The sequence below is a fragment of the Pempheris klunzingeri genome, chromosome 16, assembly GCF_042242105.1.
Source record: "Pempheris klunzingeri isolate RE-2024b chromosome 16, fPemKlu1.hap1, whole genome shotgun sequence".
Classification (NCBI taxonomy): domain Eukaryota; kingdom Metazoa; phylum Chordata; class Actinopteri; order Acropomatiformes; family Pempheridae; genus Pempheris; species Pempheris klunzingeri.
Window position 1 is genome coordinate 11,459,995 of NC_092027.1, and position 24,497 is coordinate 11,484,491.

Below are 24,497 nucleotides of genomic sequence, written 5' to 3' on the forward strand. Positions count from 1 at the left end.
TGTTTGGCAGAAAAGTGATAATCCACCTCTTGTAAAAAGAACTCGAATAAGAATAATATACTGTATGGTGTTAGCATTACTGATAAAACATACAATTCTGAGTACCACAGACTCGCTACACATTTCAGAATTAACTCTAATGTTTGTGCATGTATAACTTGCTGGGTAACTGCATCATTACAAATGCAGACTTAATAAGCAGTTTATTCCTAGTCTCCCTGCCTCCAGACAAGCCAACATGGCTAGTCTTCTCAATTATTACAAAGGGTGGGAGGCAGTGATTGGAGGTAACTGCTCAGGTATCACATCATTGGATCATGCGCAACACATTTGCCACATTTATGCCACATTAGAACCATCACTCAGTGGTTGCTCACCCATGCCAACCACTTGAGAAAAAGGAAATTGACATGAATAACATCAAAAAGCTGTGGGTGCTAAAGTCAAAGTGCTGCTAACTATAAAAGAGAGGGGGATAAAGGATACAAGAGTAGTGTGGCAAAGTCAATGACAGAGAGAGAGAGAGAGACACACACAGAGAAAAACAGACGGGAACTGACAGAGAAGTAAGGGCGCAGAGCGAGATGAAAGGGGGAAAATTGAAGGGAAAGTTGACAAAGAGGTGAAAAAGAGAACAAGATAACAGAGGCAACAAGGCACAGAGCTGGAGTAACACACAGAGAGACAGTGAGAAGCAGAGAGCAAGCGGTAGGTGAGAGAGAGTGGGTGGTCAGAAAGATGGCACTTCATCATACAGCCTAGTTGTAAAAGCAATAAACTCTCTATAGGTCTCAGCATAAGGACTTCCCAGGCACCACAAAGGCCGTCCCCATTCATCTCACTAAAAGCTGAAGTTGCTGAACTGAGCTCAACTCCTCCTGGGGAAAAGGTTTTTGTCATCATGAAATTCAGGCACACAATCCATAAAAATATCTGTGAGTACAAACCACTTTTTGGGGGGGGATTTTGAGGTGAAGGGACCACCTGCTTTCATCATCTTATGCATAACTTTCTTCATTGTATGTAATTGGTCTTTTTGTCCTAGAAATTTGACATTGTGGATAAAATGAATTTGTAGGCGAAATATCAAGGCCACATCAGTTAATCAGTTACAGTGTGTCATTACTGCTATAACAGATGTTCCATGCAAATCAGCCATTAAAACTATCAAAAGCAAAGTTGCCGTAAAAGAAATAAATTAGTAGTTTCATGATTGCAAGGAGGACATTTGTGCCAGGAAACTATCCAGGTGACTCAACTGACAGGAGAACCTGTAAATTATCTAATTTGCATGACTTCTCAGTCCTGTCTGCAGGTAATTATCATCCTCTGATGTGATCGTTCCTGCCTGTTGCCACCCACTAGTCCACTTCTGTGTCTGCCTGTACTTTCTCATGACTCTTTTTGATTGTCTCTCTCTCTCTCAGCGCACGTATACTGGAGGTGTGATTGCATTATGCCGTGGAGACCGAGGGCATCCCCGGGGCCGCACTAATGTACAGAACAGAATGTACGGAGTAGTGACTGTGAAGGAGAGCAAGACAAAGGTTGGAGTGGGGGGGCATCCATTACTATAATCATTTTACCTCACTTGAAAAGGTGGCTCTTACAGCGGCTGCTGTGAAAGGAAGAAGACACAGAAGACTGAGAGAGAGGAGAAGAGAGATGAGTGGAGGAAAAAGCCTCTCATGGCTGTTAGTAAATCTAAAGCACAACTTCATTTTTCAACCTTTATTGCTTTCTCACATGAGCACCCAGAGCACCCACACAATAACCAAAGACATTTCAGCGGTATATTACTGTCCCCGTAGCGCATTTGTAATATCACTGAGGTATCCTGTGACAGCATTTTAGATCACAGCAATTACAAGGCCAATCAAAGCTCAACAGCAATCACAGCTTTTGACATTATTCACTTTCCAGGTTAAAATGCATAAACCATAAATCAAAAGTGCTAATTTCACAACCTGCTACTGCTATCCGTACTATTAATACAATAAAACCAAAACAAATGCCACACAACAGCAATCTGCTGCTCCATGCAAACAATGAGGGATATCTTTCAAAGCGGGGGCGCAGGACAGGGAATACCCTGAAGGAATAACATCTAATGCAATCAGATTGCTCTGGCCAATTAGTCGGCACTAGCCTAGCCAGAGATGATGTCAGTCATCATTACTCATTGCTTAATGCTATAAAGCAGAGGGGAATCAAGAGCAAACAAAGAAAAGAGCAACAAAAGTGGGTCGGAGTTAGGAAGGAGAGTGGATTAAGCACGCCGAAGGCAGACAAGCCCTCTTATGTGAATAATGGCACCCACACAGAGTAGAATTACACAGACAAGTTCCAAAACACACTCTTTATTCAACTGTTTAATACAAATTCAGGAGCAAAAGCTTAGATATATTATGTTGCTCTCACAAAGATACAGTAGACACCACAAAAATGCAGACGCAAGCATCAGTCCCTATTCCTTCATACACACACACACACACACACACACACACACACACCGACTACTCCAGCACATGTATGGCTCATTAGTTATGACCTACAGCAACATGTTTTTCCATGCTGATGGCTGAATTCCAGTCGATACCCCACAGATCCGTATGACATTTCACATTTCACGGATGCATTCAGCATGTTACAGTGCACAAACACAAACTACTGACGGTTGCGTCTGCGTGACGCACAGTTGCAGGCATGAGTAGATGAAGATATATGGTGCATTAACACAATAAACATGTTCACACACGCAGTACAAACAGTGATGTTTGTCAGGACAGTATAATGCAACACTGTGGTTTAGCCAAGCGGACATACACACACTGATTAGTTCCTGTGGGGGAAGCCATTGAACCCCCTGTATGATTATTAAGCCTGACTTCAACATCTCTCCTCTATAAACAGGCGGTGGCTGTATGGAACATAAGGAGCTGCTGCATCCATTTTTGCTGCTTCCATAATTATGAAAATAGAGACATAATTGTGCACATGGCAACGAGACAGCAGTCTAAATGGAAGCATCATGCTAGTTTTGTAACCTTAGAAAATCCTTTTTGCGCTTTCTCTTCACACATCGTATGGTGTCATTTACATATCACAAAGACACACACGTGTTGTCAGCAAAATTGTTAAATATTTTCATGTGGATTTAGACCTTCACTTTATAGGAAACATCCTTACAAATGTCTTGACAAAGAAGACATGATATGGTTTTCTGAGATTTTTCAAACAGAAAGGCCTTGGTTGAAACATTCAAATAAATTGGACTGAAAAGTACTTCATTGTGTCCTTCTATTCTCTTGTTAAGAGTATCTAGTCCACACACAATAGGCAGCCTCATCTCAGCTCTTCATTCATTCCTCCACTCTGCATTCCTCTGCCTCTTCTCCTTTTACTAATTCAGAAAAAAACAGCAGGCTGGATGAACTCAGCGACACTGGACAAGGTAATTAACTAATTGCTTAATGTGCAGAGACAGCCACAGTGCGTGTGTGTGTGTATATTTGTCGGCAAGTGCGTTTGCGGAGACGGGTGGTATGACAAGTAAAGACGGCAAGACAAAAGTGAGACTGAGTGAGAGACTTGGGAGGGGGGGGCGGTGATCGAGGACAGAAGAAACAAGGCAGACGACATACAGAGAAGAATAAAGAGAGATACAAAGAAAATTGGATGAATCAATGATTAAATGTGTCTCGATTTAATTAATTCCCTCTCCTCGTCTGTGGCCAGCGCAACAATAGACAAAAACACTTAAAACTACCACTCTGATTTTTTCCTCATTTCAGTTGATTCAAATAATCTACTTTCTCTTATTAGTTGATTCTTCTCTACCTTTCTTTCTTTTCTCACCACCTCCCCTGTCCTTGTGGATCTTCCTCTCCAGCTGCCTCTCTTCTCCCTCCCTCCCTCCTTTCTCTGTCTCTCTACTCCTTCACTCTGGGGCAGCTGCTGTAGCAGTTGGCCGTCTCAGGTGTGTGTGTGTGAGTGTGTGAGAGTGTGTATGTGTGTGTTTCTCTTGCTCTCCAAACCCAATTCAATCCTACTATGAGAGCGGGGGCCCAGATCAAATAAAGCAGAGCGCAGCTATTACAAGAAAACAGAGAAGGGGAAATCCATGCTCACAGAGTGAGAGAGTGAGAGACAGGAGGACCTCTCCATTTACTCAGGTTGCTTAACCCTCTCAAGGCAGCAGTTGGCACAAAACGTAACAGGCTCCTCACAACAGGAAACTTATGTGACATTTACTAACAAACAATACATTTTTGACCCCCTTGCTAGAGCCACAAACTTTCTGGTGTGAGCCTGTGACCAAATCACTGCAGTCTGATGTCAAGCAACACAGGCGGGTTCAGTTTATTTTACACTGAGCATTTGGACTGATACCTCCTGGTATTACTGGATATCTAAAGGGTCCTGTGAAGCTTTAGTATAGACAGAATTGCTGGGTTAATAGGTAATTTGACATTTCTGAGATTACTGTGAGCCATTGCTGCAGGCTGCATTGAGTTTCTGTGGGAGAGTGGGTGGGAGTCATTTCAGTTTCAAATGCAAAAAAAAAAAAAAATCAATCTGAAAATATAAAGTTAATATAAAGCTGTCAGGCTTCCCCTGTAAGACATAAATACATTTACCCTCTCTCTAGTGGCATATCAAATATCACAGCCTAGTTGTGCAATAATGAAATCAAAGCCAAGCGTATTTTGCTAACGAGCCCCAGTGTTATCTGAATATAAAGTCAAAGCCCACCAGTAATGTAAGAAGCTTAATGAGTGGATCTATATGACACTTTCAGTATCATAACAAAGAAATGCTGATTTTGTGCTGATTTCTATCAGAGGAGCGTCAACAGTAAGGGTGACAGGACATGTTAGTTAATCTGGCCATGAAAACAATGTTTGTAAAACAAAGTAAACAACTGCAACATCCAAAAACTGAAGGGTCCGTAATTTAATTTTAATAAAATTCCAAGTAAGTTTCCAAGAGGGAGGAATGTAATTTGGTTAATTGTAGTAGGGAAAACATGAATTTACTTGAAAGAGGAGCTCAATTTATTTTCCATATAAATTGAATTGCATGTTTTCCTGTAGACAAATTTCTATTTCTTTTATCTGACCTGCTGCACACTGACTAAGACTCTTTGGTTACACAAGCGATTCATTAAAATCAATTAATTGAAAGTTTCCAAATTGAACACCTCCATCTCCATTTCCCCCATGATTAGTGCCAAATCTTTCCAGGAAATTTGAAACATATGAAGAAATTATCAGGGATTTATGGACCCATAAAGTAAAGCTTTACCACTTTTGATGGTTTGTATATATATACTATATACATTGATGTCATCATTTTTGGCATTTGTCTTAATAACTCACATTCTCACAAGGAGTGGATTATTCATGATTTGCAATATCAACTGTAGCCACATCTAATTGTACCGTTGAACTCACAGTAAGCCACGCAGGACACACCATAAGGCACATGACAAACGTCACATCTTAGGTGACTGATTCTGACTCTACATCCTCTACAACAGGCAGCAGGACAAAAATGGATTCATCCCCTATATAGATGATTGACAGTCTGTATGTGGTTCCCCCATTAACAGCCATTTTCTGACATGTGCTGATCACCACGACTTGCCGCCCAGCGTCATTGTTTGAGCCTCTAGATTGTCAGCCCTCCATCTGCTCACTTCTGAGGCTTTCTGCTCAGAGAAAGGCAACTGTCAACAGTGACTTTACAAAAGAGAGAGGAAGCAGAAAGAAGCAGGGAGTGAAATGTGTAATTTCCATTCAGCAAGACTGATGGATGAAGAAAGGAGGGAACGGGGAGGAGAGAGAAGAGGGGGAGGGAAAGAAGGGCAGGGGGAGGTTGAATCATTGTGTGTGATAAAGAAACAGAAAATAAAAACAAATCTACTTCGAGATTAGAGGACTACTTCATATTCTGCATTTTTGTTTAATTAAGTACTTTTCTTGTATTCATTTAATTTAAATCTTAACTTTCCTTTATTTTTTCTCTCCTTATTTTACACCCCTCCTCACTACTCCTCTCTCAATTGGTACAAGTTAATTTAATAAAGTAATTAGTCTGCACTTCAAAACATATTTGTATAGTTATGAGGCAAGTCCCAAAGCACACCGAGGTACCTCACAGCAAAATCTAATGATGCTGTTGGTGAGTATAATTGTATATTGCTGAAGGGTGATAAACAAACAACAAACTGTTTAGCAGGTATGCTGCAAAGAGACTTGGTAGACAGTTCTCTTTGGGTTTAGTGATTTTTTTTTTTTTTTAAACAAAAGAATGTTTGCAGTTTCACTGAAAGTGGTACAAAAAATCCAGTCTGTACTTTGGTTGTGTTTGTGTGTAATCCCTTCCGCTCACTGTCTGTCTTGAAATACATCTTCTATAAAAATAAAACCCCATCTGAGACACAAGGAAGCAGTGAGCAGCAGGAGGCAGAGGAGACATTGGATTGGTCACAGCATAGTCTTAGAGAGGGGAGGGGAGGAGAGGAGAGGAGAGGAGAGGAGAGGAGAGGAGAGGAGAGGAGAGGAGAGGAGAGGAGAGGAGAGGAGAGGAGAGGAGAGGAGAGGAGAGGAGAGGAGAGGAGATGTGTTCAATGAGACGAAAAGGCAGGGATTGGCTTTCTCAGTGTTCTCAGTAAGCTCTTCTATTCACTCTGCTCTCCCTCATAGGAGAGAATGGAGCTTCAACACACAGCTGGTGAGACGGAGATAAAGCACTGACAGAGGAGCTTCAATGGATACAGTGGAGGGGTGAGGATACAGAAAGGAGGAAAAGAGGAGGCAGGGAGTTTGGAGGGAGAGCAGACTGCAACTCTCTGAGTTGAGAGACATCAGTGGGAGGGTCAAAGAGAAGAATCAGAAGGCAAAGAATACAATCAAAGGACAAATCACATAAATGGCAGAACACAGGAGAGGTAGGATAGATTATCCACTTTAACACATAAATCCATATAAAGGCACATCACTCCTTCTGACTATGTTTTATTACAACTCTACTGTAACTATGACAAGATATCCAACGACTTTATATGCAAAAAAAAACCATGAAACTCTTACTTTAGCTTTTTCTCTTAATCCTTTATACTAATACTGGAGAATTTCTCTTCTTCAATGACAGAGTCTGGTAGAGGTTTGAGACCCTGACTATGTATTGGAAATGTCAATTGTACAATTGTAGTCAGGGACATTTGTCGCACGTCAGGTTTCCCCTCTCCTGTCTCCTGTCTCCTGTCTACTATCCACTATCAAGCTAAAGTAAAAAAAAAAAAAAATCCCTAAAACTAATCAGCAAAAATACCGATTAGTTAAACTGGTCACAACTCATATTCACAGTAAAGCCACAAATGGCGATGGAAGGATTTTAATAATGAACCGTGATGTGTAAGCATGAAGTTATATAGACTGACAGGGAACTAATTCTTTAGACAGTTTTGGTGACTGTCATTCAGCATAGTCAGTGTGACATGGACTCTCGGGGGGAAAATCTAATTCTGGTGACAGACATGAGCGGGTCATGCGGCACTTTACTGCCTCTCATGTATTCATCTTATTTGGTGTCACATGAGAGAGCTCACAAGGAGAGAAAAAAAACTGATTACGGGCATTATTAGTCAAGACTGTGACTGAAGCTTGTATGTAATGATTAATGACAAAGACGTAGAAACGGGCTGAAGAAGACAATAATATTAACAGGAAACAGTTCCTGGCTTTTTAAGTTCACAATCAGCAGATGGATTTAATAGTAGGTTAGTTTTTGAATTCATATCTGCTGTCTCAAAAGTCCTTGGTTGCTTCACTGAAATCTGACCTAGAGTTGGACTGACAGCTCAGCTTTCACATCAGAATTAATGAACTCAACCAAACAGGCAAAGAGTATGTATAAGATAGTTTGTTTGAACTGAACCGAACACATTATATGGATAAAACCCATTTGTTCCACCAGATTTCAGTCCTACCTGAGCAGAGGAAGCGGAGCTGCTTGGGCGGAGTAGGTGGAGCCCGCTGCTCAGTTGAGAGCTGACAACTGACTTGAGCTGCACTTCCTGGTATGAAGTCTGGATCTCTCCGCCAATGGGAGGGAGGTGTTCCGGATACCTGCGCCGTCTGTCCACGTCTGTCTGTCTGCAGGTGCTGTCACCATTCCCTACAGGGACACAGAGGGAATTTCAAAGTGCTCTATTGTACACATCAGCAGGAAATATTGGTTTTTCTGATACAATTGACCTTCAGCCAAGTGTTTTTTTCCCAACCTGTTGACTTTGGATGTATATTGATTGTCAGTGCACTCTTACTCCAGAGAGTGTCCCAAGTTATGTTAAAAAAAACCCCAACTCAATGTATCCAAGACTACAAACCATGTGCATTTGAAAATGTCTGAGCATGTGGTTTTTACACACTGGCCCTGTGATTCTCCTTCCGTCTTTCTGTCTCTGTCTCTCTGGAGTACTCTGAACAAACACCCATGCTATTTATATTTTGACACCCCATCAGCATGGCAACCACACTTTGTTTATCCACATGAGGCAGTGGTTTTAGGCGTGTTTCCTACTTTAAAAAAAAAAAAATAATAAAATAAAATATAGTTATTTGAGGACATTTAGGTCTCTTTCATGAGCTTGACTTGCTTTTTGGTGAGTACAATGTTTCACTTTGACCAAATGCTTCCAGGAAACTCAGAACTATTATAATGAAAAGGAAAGCTGGTAACAAAACTAGTGCTTCCGTGGAAAATTTTGTTTGTCTGTCAGTTTTCTTGTTGTTTGGGTCATAGCCTGTTGCTGTTAAAATGTTAATTTCATACAAATACAAATCATTGGTGCTTTTTCTTTTATAACATTTATAAAAAGTCACAAAATATGTGACTGAATGCAAACTGACTCAATGCTGTTTCATAAAGCTTTATGACAGAAGCTGATTATTATCATCATAATAAATATATTTGTGCTGTCTGTCCCTTACTGTACTGTACCTGACCAAACTTCTCTTTACTACTAATGTGCAAAGCATTTAATCCCAAACTACTCCAGTGACACTCCACAGTAGACTTTTGTATCATGTATCACCTAGATGTGAATCTAACTTTATGACTATATTGCTATATTGTTATTGACTATACTGACTAAAATGCTCAGTGAACCCATCCAACACACTCTTCTCATTTACAGTAACCCCGGAGGCTGTCACTATAGCGACAAAGACATGTCCTAAGGTCATGGGGCGGAGCTGAGCATTAAGTTGAACCCTGAAACAACGCATCGCCTTGGCAACACAAAATCAGGTCAGTTGATCATGTGACAACTAGGCCCTGGGGACAGAAACTGATACCAAAGCACACTTTTTCTTGTTTGTACTAAGTTGACACAAACTCAGCAAACACCAGAGCATGAAGTAATGTGAAACCTGTAAAACACCTTTAATACACACATAAACATATACATATGTACAGTTTGGGAGTCACATGCATGCACTTACAAACGCTCAACAACAGAAGCACTTGTACAAACAAAGACACAAACATGGATTTAGATGACACACTAACTGCCTAACATTTTGCTATTGAAGACTGTAAAATAAGCAGAGCATCTGTTAGACAGTGCATTGTTGCCTGTCACATATAATCTGTGCATCATCTGCTTTAACTTGATTTAAATATTCTCATATTATATTCTATAAAGCCAGATTTTAACTTAAATTAGAAGCTAACTGAAGAATAAAGTAGAAGAATAAATAAACTAGATTACGAAATGACCTTCATGCATTCAATGCCAACTTTCTGTATGTGACAGTTTTCGATACTGTGATACAAAAAGCGTTGAGGTTCTCTTTACACAATGGCTTAAACCCATTTACTGTAGTAGTGTAGATTAAAAGCTTAATCAGCTCAGTAAACATACCTCACTCTTAAACAGCAGCACTGAGAAGCTCTATTTTGCGGCTGTACTAACCCTGCACTGTACAATCTGCAAAAGACTGTAACAGGGATCATTAAAATGAATGACAGTGTGATCTGTTCAGTCACTGAATAAGTAGAACTCTGAACTCTGATGTGGGGGCTCTAATATCTGATCCCTCCCCAGTAATACAATACACAGAAATACAAAGTGTAAAATGTGTACAAAGCTACAAAATACACAACTCAGAAATATTGATACAATTGATCACAGCAATGAACATGGAGACACACATAGCACATTAAGTACGTGCCTATGTATGCAAAAGAAGCATACAGGAAGTCAGTGCCTGCTTTAAAACATTACAGCTGCCAATAAAACCATTACTTCTCTTCCCTCTTTTCACAGTATACTTCAGTTGTATCAAAGTGTTAAAAGCCTCCCATTGACCAATAGTATCTTTGAGAAATTTCATAGTTGAAGAACTATGAACTTTCAACTGTATTCACCTCATCTATGTAATGGAAAAGAGTGGTCCTAATATTGTGAACAGTGTACTCATACATACAGGTTTGTAAATACACACGCACACGTGCATGCTTTTCCTCCTACTCAGCAGCCTAGGATTCAGTTCCCTGTCTGTCACACAACACACTCAATAATACTGCCAGCCTGAGTGCGTTTGAGTGAGTGTGTTCGTGTGTTCGTGTGTGTGTGTGTGTGTGTGTGTGTGTGTGTGTGTGTGTGTGTGTGTGTTCGTGTGTGTTCGTGTGTGTTCGTGTGTGTTCGTGTGTGTTCGTGTGTGTTCGTGTGTGTTCGTGTGTGTGTGTGCATCTTCATGTGCACCTATGAAACCCTGCCCTGCCCCTTTCAGTCTGCTTTTCTATTGGTCCCCTGCCTGCTGTCCCTCTGTCACACACAGGGTTGGACATGCATGCATGCACCCACGAACACATTACAAGTGCACACTCATATTCCCAGCAAGCACTGCTGTCAAAGAGCACAGAGCCAAAGGTGGGGTGGCGTGTGTGCGCGCGTGTGCATGTGTGTGTGTGTGTGTGTGAAATGAGTAGCAGAGCAGTATCTGTTGCAGGATTACGCCCTGACCTAGCTTGTCTGGCTAATGCTTCTGTTACCATCGACAACATCTACACCGCTACTAGAGGGAAACAGAGTGGAATACAAGAAACACAACCCCAGGTATTTAAAGAACATTATATTGTGTTTTTATTTATTTTTAAGTTTTACCCATACATCTCTGTCTCATTTCACGTCACATAAGCTTCTGTTTTCACACATTTTCAAACGTTTACTACTCAGAAGGCTAGGAGGGCACCTGATGCTCCCTTGTGGGTCTGTTTGGCTCAACAAGCATGTCCTTCTTTATGCTGCCTTTGTTCTTTATTTGTATTTTTGTATAAAAGGAATGGACAAAATGCACCAGAAGCCAACTGGCCTCAGAGGGGAATTCCACGGAAACTGACTTAAACTTGGCTATTCTGCAAAAGATACACTGCAACAAACCAAATGCCAAGAGTGTGCAAAGCAGTAATGAGAGCAAAGGGTGGCTACTTTGAAGAAACTAAAATATAAGACATGTTTTCAGTTATTTCACACTTTTTTGTTAAGTACATAATTCCACGTGTTCATTCATAGTTTTGATGCCTTCAGTGAGAATCTACAATGTAAATAGTCATGAAAATAAAGAAAACGCATTGAATGAGAAGGTGTGTCCAAACTTTTGGCCTGTACTGTAAGTTTTAGCTTCCAAGGACGATAGTTGTGTTTAGTTGAACACAACTGTGTCTGCACCAGCCGACATCCCTTCATGTATGCAAAGGGATACAATCATGACCCAAGACTCTCCATAAAGTCAACTAGTCATTATCAGTCAGATTACATAGGAAGACCTCAGAGGTGAGCCAGAAATAAACATATGTCCCACATTCATCAAGTTTAAAAGGTGTGAAATATTATTCTGACTGTCAGAGCAGCACATTCACTCAACTAGTTTACCTTAATATCATCAATATTTTTTTAAGAAACTGCGTACTATGACATATACACTATACGCACCACTGCAATAATTCCAAACATCTTCATATTTATTTCTTGTTTTAATCATTTCATCTGTTCTGTTTTGTTTTAGACACATGTTCAAACATGAACCAGGCCTTATTATGATCCAAATGTATTATATGTAAATGCTTTGGAAGTACTGTGAACTATTCTGCTGGTGAAGCTCAATAACTAGAGAATGAGAAAAGCAGTGAAAGGGAATGAGAGGCAAGGTGACCAACGTGGAGGGACACAGATAGAAAGAAGAAATACCTCTTGGTTATGCAACTCACTCACTAACCCTATCTATCACTATCATTGCAGGTCAAAGTTCAGCACCCTTAAAAGCTGCCAAAATGTGCTTCTGCATACCTGTTGATCACTCTTTCTCCTGCTGATAAACACAGACACGTCTCCACTACCATTCATGCAGTATGCATACATTCACCATGCAACATGCCTCGCAACCTTGATAGCATGGAGAGCTGTGCAGCTGACGTAGACAACAGCGATAGCAATAGATACTTTAACACACTGTAGCTTCGATAAGGCACACTAATGAACGTGATAAATGGAGATAGAGACACAGTATTGAGAAATCATCGAGAACCTGCTGTTTATGAAAAACGCTGCAGAAGTTTAGGTTGAAAGCAATTGCTCACTCTCTGACTCGCTTCCATTAGGCCTTCACAGGTGGGCATGTTAATTGTGCATCTCCTGATGTCATTAAACTTCTTGTGAAATAATAACAGGTGTTTAATGTCATAGTGCGATCACATTACTTCACACAGGAATTTAGAAGGTCAGCATTATGATAAACTATAAAGGTTGTGTTTGTCATGTTACTCGTAAAAGTAAAGTCAAAAAGTAGTAAAGTTCAGTATCAAGAAAATGCATTTAGCTGTAGTAGAACATTTCTTAGGTCTGTGTTGGTGTTGTCAATTCCTAGAAAAAGCATGATGTCAGCTGCCCTTAAACCAGAGGTTTTTAATGTAGACTAACCAAGGTTTGAATCAAATCCTTGCCATCTCATTTCTTCTTCTCTTCCTCTCTCCCTCTTTTCTCCTTTAAGTCTCGTATTTTTTCATCTCCTCTCATCCTTTCCTCTTTCTTCCTATCCAATACTAGCATTCTTCATTGCAACACATCATCACAACATACCAACATCACCGAGACACGTGAAAAAAGAAGATAGAACAGAGAGAGCAGAGAGAGAACGAAACTCCTCCATTACTCTCCTCTCCTGTATGTGTGTGTATGTACAGTATTTATCTGCGAGCTCACACGTGTGTGGCACGCTAACATGTGTAAGTGAGACTGACAGAGTGCACTAACGCTGAACATCAGAGCACAAGTTGCCACCTGAGGGAATTACTCAGCATTCCTCCGTCAAAGCGCACTGGCGCAGAGGGCCTGGAGACGCAGGAGTCACAGTGGGCTTTGATCACCCCCCCCCCCCCTAAGATCCCAACATTGGGATAAGGGGAATACGCTGGGAGGGGGGCCTGCAGGGAACACACACATATACACACACAGAATCACATCTTCAAAGGTGTACACATGCGCACACGCGCACACACACACACACACACACACAAACTGGGGTCTTCAATTTACATTTTTTTCAAACATTCAAAACACATACAGTATATGCTCCCCACGCATGCATAGTAATAATCTACTGCTTTTGATCCTCTCTCATGTCTTTTTCTCCCTCTCGCATTCTCATACTGTACATGCAGTACATGCGCACACACACACACACACACTATGTATAAAACAATAACACAGAACTCTCAGTGTCACGCAGTAAATCATCTCTCCTTCACTTAAACATATTTCCCACCTTCTCACATAGAAGACTAAAGAAATAAAATCAACCAACCATGCAATTAAGAAAAGGTAATTTTTTTACTGTCAGCAGTAATCTGACAGTGATGCAGACGGCAGGTACAATGGCCAGATTACAGGCGTACCACCACTGCGTTAGAGTGAAGTGATACAAGCTGCTGCTGTAAGAGCGGGTTTCATCAGACTTCATTCTCCTCCTTGACAAACTTTTAGTCTCACTCGCCCCCACAATTTCATTCCTGTCAGAGTGTACTGAATAACGAGTCAACCTGTCCTCTTTTTCTTGTCTGTCATGCTTTTAACTGTGGCAAGAGAGCTGTTTCTTTTTGATGCCTTGAATGCTTGTAGAACTCAAAGGTGAAGTTCAGTGGGTAAGTACAGAAAATATTCTGCAATCGGGGTGGCAAACTTTGATGTGGCACCTTTCAGAAAAGTAAAACCACAGTAAAAACCAAAGCGAAACCACATACATATATTTTTGGATCAGAGTGGGAATGGGCTCGAAATTACTTTCGCCAATCGACCGTAAATTTTAAACAAATTTTATTTGCGTGTGACTGAGTGCCGATTGGTAAAAAGTGGGTCAAACACAAAACAACTAGCTAAAAGTCTAACTAACTAACTGAGGAGGAAAATGCAACTAGCTCATAATAGAAGGCCTGAAGGTAGCAACTTGAATCTTGTTTTACAACTGCTGACTGATTTTATGTTGCTTTCAAATGGTGGGGGAAGAAGTAACATTAAAAGGATGAAATATTAAAAATAAGCACAAAAAAAAACCTTGAATCATGGTATAATCGGGCTTTAAAGCACACACACCAGAGAAGTGTGTACAGTTGTACAGTGCTCACACTTGCATACAGTAACACTAGCTGGGAAAGCTCTTTGTGGCTGGATTAACACCTTGTCATGTGCTTTCATAAAAAAGCGTGTTTGATACCGTCAGAGTTAAAATAAAGAAGAAACATTTAAAAGATTTGTGCTCTAGTGCACATATTTGTATCTTTTATGTCTCTGTAACGCACCAAATGCTTTAATATCCTTCTTTAGACACTAAGGTGAGAGGATAATAGTTATTATGGGGTTCACAGTACGACCTAAGGAAGTCACCAGCATACGTCATGAAGCACCATGGCTGTGGCAGGTTCCTGCTGGCAGCACAGGTGCTCACATGCACACACTTAACACACGCTAAACACACACACACGGACACACAGACACTTGGCCAGAACACTGCAGGTACCCCCTTCCAACCCCACCGATGTACATAACTACACACAAAAAGATGCACACAGACACACACAAAGTGCAGGTGCTCACACTGCCCTACCAGCTGTCCCTCGAGAGCCTGCTACAAGGTCTGATGACCAAGACAGAGAGGACAAAGGAACAGAGAGACTGCAAGAAAGAGGACTGAGCAGACGCCAACACTGACAGGTGTGTGTACTATATGCGTGCCTGTCTGTGTGTGTGTGTGTGTGTGTGTGTGTGTGTGTGTGTGGATGTGTGTCAGGTCATGGCTAACTTCCAACATGCTGTTCTGCCCTTAACCCAAATAAAGTCTGGTTATCTTTGTTTAACCTTGACTGCTAGTGCTGTGTGTATATTTTTATGTGCATGTGTGTGGATGTGTGTCTGTGCAGCATGCTCTTGGTGACCTAGTATGACTGCAACATATGTGCTCATTTGAATCTGCAAAATCATCAAAAAACAAGCCCAGAGGAAATAAAAACATCAAAAACGCTTGCTCCTTGAGAAATCTAATACTCAGCTAACTTAGAGCTTAATGTGGCATTTCAGGTCAGCATGGTTCTTCAGGTCATTTTAAGTTGCGTCATTGTCGTGCCGTGTCATGTCAGCTGCATGACACATGATGACATGTTGCTATCTCTCACTCCTACAAAAGACTAACAATCAGTTATATAACCAAGGTCACAGGGTCAGAGCAGCTAACACATCGTGGCCACACCCTGCCTGGCTATTAGCGTTCCATAGTGAGCTTCACTGTCAATACTTGACAGGCTGGAGAATTACAGCAGTGCTGTCCTGGCTCCGGGGGCCAGGCTCCAACACGTCTAGTGTGACCTCTCCTTTCCCTGCAGCTACACACACTATAGCCACGAGAAAATGCAAATACCCCAGACAGATAGTAAAAGATAACAAATAATAATAAACCGATTAGTTAAAATCAAGTCGATAGAATTTTCATCAGTGCTTTGCTTCCTATAGTTTTTTTTATTCCCGTAGCTACTATCTACAAGGAAGCACATGGACAGATGCTTGGCTTATATATCATGCAAAGGAAGAAATAGTAAGAGCAAAATCCCCCCCAAGCCAAACCACACATGATTTTTGTGCTAGTGCAATGTGTACTAGCGAACAAACCACATCTTGTAAGGCACTATCCCCTGTCATTTATAACTCTTTCAGTGTGGAGTTCTGTGTAGTATGTACAATTCTGGTGAGGAAACCCATAGCTAAACTACTTCCAGGGTGTCAGGATTAAATACTGCTCTATTTTTCAAAGATGATAGCTACCTTGAGGCGACAATGGAACCACTGAGACATGGTATCATGCTTAAATAAAGATTCAAAAAAATGTCATGCTCTTTTACTACCTAGCTATGTTTTCCAAAATAAAACAAACTGCTCCACACAAAGAGAAGAGGCATGTTGGAGCTTGCCCAGTTATATATTATAATATGTTCTTTGCAAGTACAATTGTGCGGTTGCTAGAGGCAGCTTGTTAGACTCTGGGTGTTAGTCACAGGGATGGGCACCACGGGGCTACACACTGCTACAAGGTCATACAGAGATTACATTGTTGGAGGGTCCAACAAATAAAATGTGAACTCACACAAACACACATAGTCACAAAGAGATTGTAATTAGCCGGTGACAGCCACTACTAAATAAATTTGAAATTTATTTGACAATCCAAATGACGCAGGTATTAAAGAGTAATTAGGAACGTTGAACTCTATCCTCTCTCAAAGAACCAGTCTGCATTTTAGTATAAAAGCATGACAATATTAACATTCCTTAACATTCACTTAGAAATCATATTTGGAGCTTATATTTGTCTGTCTTTGCATTAAAAACCCACAAAATGATTTTGAGCTTAACAAACAAACAAAGTTCAATCCAATGAATCACTGCCAACAGAGCCAGTTGCAGGCCAAAAGTTCAAATGAGGACAGTGGTACTGTAGTGACCGATTCTGCTTTTCTATGTAAAAGAAAAGACATATGCACACACACACACACACACACACACACACACACACACACACACACACACACACACACACACACACACACACACACACACACACACACACACACACACACACACACACACGGTCTCCAGTCAGGGAGTTCTAAGTGCAATCTCTTCTGACACATAGTGTACCAAAACCCCCTCTCACACTCACGGATTAACACGGATACAGCACACACACGGGCACTCTCACACACAATCACACACACTCTCTCTCTCACACACACACACAGACACACACACACAGGAGTGCCCCGAGTGTCTATACATGATTAAAAGACTGAAAGTGGGGCAGGCGCACAGTTCTAACTCTGTGAAATTACTGCAGTTCCTTTCAGCCCACCTCAAACACACACACACACACACACACACACACACACACACACACACACACACACACACACACACACACACACAGAAACACACATCCAACAAGGTCTATGTCCAGTTAAGTGTGCACAGCTACACGCACACTCATACTTACATATTCACATGTCCACAACCCACAAAGCATTGGTTCAATAATTGAGTGATTCCCCCAATGAAGCAGGAGAGGAGAGGAGAGTCACTTATTGTTGCTGCCCAGACAAGAGACGATAAGACTTTTAAAATATCAGGCCCTCCCATTCATTCATCTCCCTTTCACGCTTTTACGCTCCTCAGCATGGACTGAGTGGGGGCCCACGAAATGCTCAAAGAAACTCTCACCTTGCACAAAATCTGGAATAGGATCCATGAAATCTTTGTGAATTGCGTGTGTTACAGGAAATCAGCTTTTAATTTTTAGTGGTGAGCTGTGAATAGGAATCTGGTTTCACTGTACAGCATTGCATATTTCAAAAGTAGCTTACACAAAGCTTTTCAGCTGAGTGCAAATTAAAGGATCAATTTAAAGGATTAAAAAGATATCCTGGGGAATTGAAAGGCCTCATTAAAGTCAAATCAGTGGTCATGATGCTTGCTGTTGATATACGATTGGAATTGCTGCTCACTGAGATATTATTTGGAAATAGCATGGTTATTATTTAGAAAACTATAGCACTTGCATCAGATATTCAGTGCAAAACCTGATTTTTATTTTTTTTTTAGCTTATTATCTACATCGTTTAGGGATCATCTGGACATTTAGTTTGCAACCTCTCAGCTTTTCACAGAAAACATCTGCAAACTTTGTAGGAGCCAAAAATAGCTCTCAGATGACAGTTTGCTTTCCCAGTTCTCTGAACCGCAAACTTATTATCTGGTCAAGTAAATCAAATCTTTGTATTTAGATATCTAACAGAAATGAGGCAAGAGTCATTTAACCCCTGCCATATCTTGATTTTTCATAGTACTTATTCAGTGCAGTTTCTATTCTATACTTGACAGGACAAAGTGACTTTAAACTGGTTTTAAGTGTTGAGTCACACATTCTTTATGACAGAAACTGATACATTTAAAATATCCATAATTAAGTAGAAATATGTTTTGCGCAAGGCAGTTAAATCGATCCCCCGATTAAACCTCAGATAACTCTCTTAAAAGATGGTCAAACACGAACATATTGTAGCTACGTCCAGCTCACACTGAGTCATGCACAAATGTTGAGAATCAGGCTGGAAATCTTCCATGACTCACAACACCTTGGCCTGAGAGACACGGCTGAAATTACTTCTGTTGTTCTGTGTTAAACAGATTTACAAAAGGAGGTGCCTAGGATATGTCTAAACTGTCTCACTGCTTCATCATATTTGTTAGTTTCCCAAAAAATAATGTCTCTAGCATATGCTGCTCAGTTATGAGCAAATGATATGAGTTGTACTTTGTAGTGGAGAAGAAGCAGTGACACTGGTGTAAGTTACAAAACTTTCACTCTGTGAGCAGCCAAAAGGTAATTCGAAAGAAAAACTAGACAGCCTGAGCTGAGCCACATCTGGTCAAAACCTTTTTTTACGTCTCGTGGGGCTTACACAGAAAATCTTATAAATGAGCAAAGGACACAAGCTTACTACCTTTACGAGGCATTATGAAACTGTGCCTTAGTTTTAAAAGATTAAAAGTAAACAACAACAATATAAACCCTACAAATCTCTTCCTCAAAGCTGAACCAGAGGGGACTGAGCAGTATTATTATTGGTGGACTCTAATCATGTGTTGCGCTTGGCAAACGCACTTAGAACGAAGAAAAACCTTTGCAAAAAGTTCAAATAGAAACCTGCAAATCCGCCAGCTTCTTAGCAGCCTTGTGCAAGGTTTCCTAGAATCAGATCATGGGCTCTTTGTGGGACAGGGGAATTGAGTTTGGATGTTGTGATTTGAGGACAGTAAGAACACTGTTGTAATGTGAATCTTTGAACTTGTGGATGTGTGCAGTTTTCGATTGATCATTCAGCTGAAAATGGGTGCTTCTGTTTCAGCAGCACGGCCAGATAAACAGAAAAAGCAGAGGCAACACCGCAAACGATCATTTCCAAGAGAAGAGTTTATGACATTCAGCCTAGACTTGTTGCATGTCAGCAGATAGACACACATATACTCACATTTTACGCTGGTTAAAGCCCACATTTTACAATCAAGCATACATGGCAAACAATGCAAACTCTGACACTTTTGTCATGATTCTAATACATTTAGCCCTTATTGAGAGCACATGCTGCAGGGCTCCCTCTCTGAGTAAGGCAACTTACACAGAGCAGTATTTTGCAAGCACTTCTTCCTTTTTCTTAGGTATCCATGACATCTCGAGTTCCCTCACTATCAATATGTGGACATTACTCGGACAACCAAATAAACACAAGCAGTCAGCACTAAAAACCAAGCTGCAAGACAGCCTCAACTGGCTCCTACTCTGTAACCTTAGTGAGCAACGCCTCCTCAAAACTCAAATGTACAGCTCAACTCCAAAACAAATACCTGCTGACAAACAAACGCCTATGAAGACATTTTCTTTTGCACAGTTACTAACATGTCAACAACTCTGCCGTGCCTTGATAAAGCAGAAAGCGTGTATGATGCAAATAAAGTAAATACAGAGAACCTATTGGGAAACAACAGCTGAATCGAGGGGAGGATCAACATTCTGGCTTCAGCTCTTCATTGGCAGCATAGCTCTTGAATATGTCATTACTAAGAATGATCAGCTGCAGTAAGTTCCAACTAGTTCACTGTTGTTGTAATTCCTGCTGCTGTTAATCCTCTAGATGTGTATTAGCAGATGTTATCTGACGCTCAGTGTCACAGTGAATCATAGTGGCCCTGGCGGGGTTCAGACCAGGGTCACTCTAGTTCCAGGGCAAAGGTCGTGGAGTTCAGGTCAGTCTGACCAGACCTCGAAACCAGCAGCATGTGTGTCTCCTCATGTTGCTGCTGGGCTTCCTTCAGACGCCCCCCCCTCCTGTCTAGTATGTAAGATATGTGGTCTGAGTGTTTAAGCAAAAGTACCTACAAACCAAGCAAGCATTTACCTCAATAAGAATTCATCAAGGTGAACAAACAATGGAGAAAATATGTTGTATCTTACACAAGGCCATCTACTAAATAGCCTTCAACTGCAGCAACACTGGTAGAATTAAATCATCAATGAGGTGCATCCAAGACCTGAACTCAAATATTGAGGCTTATTACACAACTTTGTTGAATACTATTCTGTCTGTTATTTCTGTATGGCAGACCGTTGCCATGTATAATAGACCTTTGCTATGAATGCAGTTCTGTTAGCATAAGCAATAAAATCATTTTTAAGGCAGTATTTTCTGTCAAATGGTTGATTTCTTTAGAATGAAGCTGTTTAACAAGCAGGATATTGTACAGTGATATATTATTATTATCATCATATTCTATATATTATATTCTTTGTGGTTTCCATTCAGTGAAGTACAATTTCAAAAAAATAGATACTCGACATGTGCTACATTAGTCACAGCAGTTATGACAGGTGTATTTTGTTCAAGCTTGCTGTTCTGAAACAACATTAATTTTGTATGCTCTCACTCATAAGGGCCCAACCCTTGGCCCACATGCACACACAAACTCTCTTTCCCCTGCCCCTCCCCAAACACCACTCCTCTTGCTTTAAGTAAGTGTAAATGGTATCCATGAAGTGCCTCCTTAAGGGTTATGCTACCTCTGTACACCCCCACCCCCAACCTCTGAGTAGTAGTCTAAAGTTAGGCATCGTATCCTGTCAGGTTGCAAATTCACTCAGCTATCCATCTCAGGCAGCCATGCTAGAGAGGTAGTGTGGGGGCAAATCGCTGGCGGAGCTAATGGCACGTTATGTAGAATTAAGCCAAGCTGACTGGGCACTCACCTCAGAAATCAAAGCACTGAGCCGAGAGACGAAGGGGGGAAAAAAAGCATCTCTTCACTCAAAAAGATTGTCCGTTGTTGGGTTTTGAGGCTAATTGGTGGTGAGAGGTTTGACAGGAGCCGGGGAGTTCACCAGTTTTTGTTTTAGGTTAGCGGTGAACGCTACACATCTGACAAGCAGGTGTTGCAGGAGCCCATTCAGAATCTGTCTTAATGCAGAATGTCTTTATGTGCTGTGGGAAATATTGTACTAACACTTTCAGAACACATTACAGACCACACAATGTAGTGAAAGCAGTGTGAAAATTGTCTTTTTTTTTGTTTGTTGTAGCTGAGTTGCAGTGGCCTGACATTAATGGGGCACGCTATAAGAGGAAAATAGTAGAGAGTACAGAAGCAAGGTCATCAACTAAAAATAAAAGTTAAGCCCAGACAATTTATTTACTTCATCACTATTACACATTCACTTCACTCACATGATGGAAACAACACCTGAATACTGAGCTTCAATATGAAAAAGAAATCTTTAGATAGTTTTAAAAGGATCGACATACACAAGTGGTTTGGATGAATAAATACTACAGCTACAGGGTGAAACACCCAGATCCACATCAAGAGTGACTGTCAGATGATCAATGCAAACATTATATATGTGTTAATTACATACAATATATGAAAACATCTGTTTTTGACATTACTTGCGGTTATGCGTTTCCTTTCTGTATAGGTTAGCAAATTAGACCTCCAGTTTCTGCTGATGTGAAATACGTGTTTAAAGATACCTGTTTGTTCTATGACAATGATGATTCCAAAACCACCTGAAATGTGGCTCACTGAGATCTGACATCTGGGAAGTTTAAAAGTTCCCGTAAGAGCTATTAAGGTTATGGAATGTACAAATTATTTTGGTCTGATGAGGATGCCTAGTAATTTCCTATTGGGTCAACTTTCTTCTCCTACCACAGGTATTTTCCCTGGGCAAGCCCCTGCAATGGGTGTGTACACTAGCATAAGCACAGCTGCACCAAGTGTGTGTGTGTGTGTTGTACGTCCATGTAAATATCTGCTATGAACTACTGTGTATTATGAACCTGTTGGTAAGTGTGAGATTGGTGTGAAATGTGAGATGTTGCATGGACACATTTATTTCTGTCTGCTGCGCAGTATGTGTATGAGGGTTTTACATCATGAGTTTGTGAACATGAGTGTGTACAAAAGTGGCTCATCTAGATATGACACTGAGCCATTTTGCAGCCAAATTACTTCCCCCAGTGTGGCAGTTGATAGTAGATGACAGTGTCAGGAAAGCAGACCTGGCCGGGCCACCGTGAAACCTCACATTAACCTCATTTATCTGTGTCGTAGCTCATCACCTGACCCGTTACAGACTCACTCTCTGATGAAAAAATAAAACAAGCCTGAGCTACAGCGGACACAAACACACTGTAACAAGCTGGCAAAGTCCAGGTTGGGTGGTGCTGTCACCCAGCTCACCCTCCACACACTAAAATACCTAACTTACTGCACACACAGCAACACACTGTCATGGATACATGCAAACACAAATACACACTGTGCTCATAACGCAGACCACTTTTCATGTTCCTCAACACAAATGTTCACTTTACAGAAATCTTACACAGCCAATGGAATTTGTGATTTAGCATCCCTGTAATTTCTTTTAACTTTTCAGAATCAGAATTCCTTTAATAATCCCCAGGGGGAAATTGCTTTTTGTTACGCACAGCTCCAAAAGAATAAGAATAAACTTCAAACACAAAAGTAATAATAATGATAATAATAATAATAATAACTTTTACAAGAGTATGAAGATATTGATTTTTTATTTTATCAGTGCAGTACTATGCATAACACTAGACAGAAATAAATCCCATTAGGTGTGTACTGCCATATTTGTCTTCTACTGTGCTTTTGTCGCAGGAGTAATAACACCATCTTAGATCATGTCGGCGTAATTTATAGCACCATTTAAGTCACCGCTCCTCTTCACCGACGTACACAATCCTGTTACTTTCAAGAGACGTCTCGGTGCTAATCAAGCAGTAGTAGCAGGCCACTGGAGAAACTTTGTGAAAATATAATATTATCAAACAATCTAGTCTAGGATGGTGAAAGACATAGAGAAAGAGACACTCTCTAGATAAGTCCTGATAATTATAATTGGTGATGGGCTCATGGGGCTCATGGCAGGCAGGGAAAATCCTGGCTCACTCTGTCTTATCTCTGTCAGCAGTGTTTTAGCACACCTCCCTTACTGTCATAGCCAAATGTCCCTGTTCCAATGTCACGAGCTTACTACATAGCTAAAGGAAGGGCCAGAAATAATAGCTAGTCAGTCAGGCAGCCAGCGAGTCAGTCAGCCAGACGGGTATCCAGAAAGCTTGTCAGCTAGCTAGCCTGCAGCCAAGCATCCAGCCAAATGTCCAGCCAGATGAGGCTGATCCATGGACATCCAACCTGCCAGTCATCCAGTAAAAAAATGAACTGGCCAAGCCACAACTACTAGCCAGCCAGCCAACCAGACAGACAGACAGACAGAAAGAAAGCCAGCAATCCAGCCACGCATCCAGCGACTTGCTCCATTCAAACCACACCACAGCTCTGGCAGAGGAAATAGTTTCAGCCTTACAGACACTGTTTTAAACACTGCCTGTGGTTTAGGTGCACAAGCTTGTCTCAACCTGTCTTCCACTGCCCACCCATGTATGCCCCGATCATACGGTGACCCCGGTCAGTGTTTTCACTTGCGTCAGAAGGAGTGGGACTGTGATAACAACTGACAGTGGACAGACTGGAATTCAGTACTTCTTTGCACAAACCACATCACGAATTATCAATGAGATGAAACACCCAAGGACGCCTTGTACTGACCCTCCCCGCGCTGCCATGTGCTGTGTCTTGACATCAGCATCCTAAGGAGTAAACAGTAGTAATGGAAATTAAGCTTGTGCCAAGAACAACATTGGTGAAGGGTGGGTTTTGGTATTCCAGGGATTGTTTCTATCACGGGCCATTTTCCTGTTATTGAATTCTTCTCTCTCAATGCATATCCTCCTGGCTCAGACTTAAG

At 41.1% G+C, this 24,497-nt stretch overlaps 1 protein-coding gene across 1 annotated transcript in view; it reads right to left on the reverse strand.

The window, feature by feature from the left end:
* Positions 1-24,497, reverse strand: part of atxn1a (ataxin 1a) — an 82,656-nt gene that overhangs the window by 49,869 nt on the left and 8,290 nt on the right. The window contains exon 2 of the mRNA XM_070846990.1: positions 7,997-8,184. The gene's annotated coding sequence lies outside the window, so the exon portion shown is untranslated. The remainder of the gene's footprint in view (positions 1-7,996; positions 8,185-24,497) is intronic.